Source organism: Octopus bimaculoides, chromosome 2 (assembly GCF_001194135.2).
Source record: "Octopus bimaculoides isolate UCB-OBI-ISO-001 chromosome 2, ASM119413v2, whole genome shotgun sequence".
Taxonomy (NCBI): Eukaryota; Metazoa; Mollusca; class Cephalopoda; order Octopoda; family Octopodidae; genus Octopus; species Octopus bimaculoides.
Genome location: NC_068982.1, coordinates 34,287,451 through 34,290,434, shown reverse-complemented (window position 1 = coordinate 34,290,434; position 2,984 = coordinate 34,287,451). Strand labels below are relative to the sequence as shown.

The following is a 2,984-nucleotide window of genomic DNA, read 5'->3' as shown; positions in this document are numbered from 1 at the left end:
TATGTCTGGCAACAGGACTCTGCACCATGCTACACAAGCAGGAGAACCCAGTCATGGCTGTCAGACAATTTCTGTGACCACAATACCCTTGATTATTATGTGCAGGGCACAGTTGAGTGAGAGGCCAACAAAATTCCTTGTAACACCAAAGATGAACTGAAGGCAAGGATTATGGCAGCATTGACCAACTTAAACAAAGAGACTGTCCAGAAGAGTTGCAGGAGATTCCGAAGTTGTCTGAGGGCATATTTTATTGCATAAATTTACTCTTTAGTATTTCAAGATATTTTTATGTAATTTTGTTAAGAATACCTGTTAAAATTAGATGTTAGTGTTATTTTCATTTTTGCGTAATTTAGACAATTTATTCACTGCACCTTATATATATTCTTTTATTCTTCTTAAACTTGTTTCAGTCATTTGACTGCAGCCATGCTGAGGCACCACTTTGAAGGGTTTTAGTCAAATAAATTGGCCCCAGGACTTCTTTTTTTTTGAGCCTAGTACTTGTTCTGTCAGTCTCTTTTTGCCGAGCTGCTAACTTACGAGGACATAAACGCACCAACACCAGTTGTCAAAGCAGTGGGAGCAGACAAACACAGACACAAAGACACACACATAGATACATATACATGTATACATATGACAAGCTTCTTTCAGGTTCCATCTATCAAATTCACTCACAAGGCTTTGTTTGGCCTGAGGCTATAGTAGAAGACACTTGCCCAAGATGTCACGCATTGGGACTGAACCCAGAACTATGTGGATGGGAAGCAAGCTTCTTACCACACAGCCTGCCTGTGCCTATACATAATTTCATTCAGATGTTAACCCTGGAGTTTAGTGGCATTTTGTCCATCTTTAAGTTCTGTGTTCAAATTGCACTGAGGTCGACTTTGCCTTTCGTCCTTTCAGAGTTGGTAAAATAAGTACCCGCTGAATATGGAGATCAATTCAATCAACTTACCCTGCTCCCAAAATTGCTGGCCTCATGCCAAAATTTGAAACCATTATTACTTATATATTTTGTTCTCAACATAGTTATGTTCATGTACACTTCTTTCAGGGTGCATTTTTCTGGTGAGAACTTGAAATGTAAACAAGACAACAACAAAAAGTAATAATTAAATTATATCAAAAATGATAGAGCTTATGTTTCCCCTGGTATGAAAGTAGACATCCAATACATTCCAGAAAGTTCCCTGTTAATTATCTAAAAAGGAATATTTTTCTTCTATTTGGGCTTGGTAAAACTTCAAAGCTCTTGGAGTGAGGTAAAGGCACATCTGCTCACAGCAACATTCAATAATAATAATTATAATTATAATAAATGCCCTGATGTAATACTAGGTAGTGGCTCTCATGGCTTCTGATCTTAACTGATTGAAAGTGTTATCATGTACATTGTTTTGTCTTGGTATAAAGATGGGCTACAGCAAATATTCTGCTCAATACCGCAGATTTGCTTGTCAGTTGTTTGACCTTAACTAGATGAGCAAGTCCCTTGGTGGCTGGTGATATATGCATCCTTGATCACAAGCAGAAGTAGTGGAGGAGCATCATAACCATGTGTTGAGAGGAATTTTTTGGTGTTTGAATAATTCACCTCTAGAAACATGGGTGTTTCATTCAACATCCTTAAACAACCCTTATTCAGAGACCTTTTGAGCAGGATGGGCTACTCAACCTGAAGAAAATTCTAACTGGGCCCCACCTGGAAGGTCACATGCTGTTATCTTGATATGAAATCACCATGTCACACACGTATAGTTGTGATGCATGTGCCTAGTGTACCTTTATCAGATGGGTAGTCACGATGGGCATATTGGGCTTCGTATATTTGTAGCCCAGTGTTACTTTGATAGAATGTGCTGCTCTCTCACTCAATAATAATAGTAAGACACTATAATGAATTAAAGGAATCTTAGCCTGAAGATGTAGGTATTTGTCAACCAGAACCAACTAAAAAAAAATGTTAACTGGTACTTTTTGATACATGAGAAAACAATACTGAGATTGGCTAAGAGGCGGAGACATGGAGTCTCCTAACCTGACCTAGACAGTAATCTTTCATGTTTTATTCCCTTTTAATTATGTCTTGTTTTAATTATTGTGTATTTTATCATACCATTTTATTTCTGTGCTAATATTTGTACTTTTAAAATCTTAATTTATCCTCTTATATATATATATATATATATACATACACACGTATATGTATTATGTAACGTCTTTCACCCACTTCCTTTACTGTTGTATAACTTGTCTGTCATACCACTAAGTTTTCTATGTAAACTCACAATGAACATTTCACATTTTCTGTATCTCTTCAAACTCTTGTAGCTAATAAAGAAAAGATGGTTGTGATTGTTGTTATAAAGATGTGATTAAAATCTCACATCATCATCATTGTTTAAACGTTCACTTTTCCATGTTTGCATAGAACAGACTGAATTCATTGAGGCAGATTTTCTAGTCAGATGCTCTTCCTGTTGCTAACCCAGCTCTCACTTGTTACCAAGCAAGGTGATATTTTCCCCCATGGCCTGACATGTTTCCCTGAAACATTGGAAACAAGTAACACCATTTGTGTGACAGTGATGCCAACTTTACAACCATTGCACAATGTCAGGGCAAGGAGATATACATATACATATATGCCCACAAACATATAGATATAGATATAAATATATATGGGAGTCTGTGTGTATATATATATATGTGTGTGTATATGTGTATATATATATATATATATATATATATGTAGAAACTCTGCCAAATCAGATTGGAGCCTGATGTAGCCATCTGGTTTCACCAGTCCTCAGTCAAATCGTCCAACCCATGCTAGCATGGAAAGCGGACGTTAAACGATGATGATGATGATATATATACACACACACTTAGATAAATATAGATGGGTGGGTCGATGTGTGTATGTATATATATATATATATATATATATATATATATATATATATATATAT

The 2,984-nt window shown here is 36.1% G+C and overlaps 1 protein-coding gene across 1 annotated transcript in view; it reads left to right on the top strand.

The window, feature by feature from the left end:
- Positions 1–2,984, top strand: part of LOC106879526 (BCL2/adenovirus E1B 19 kDa protein-interacting protein 3-like) — an 81,679-nt gene that overhangs the window by 78,074 nt on the left and 621 nt on the right. The window lies entirely within an intron of this gene.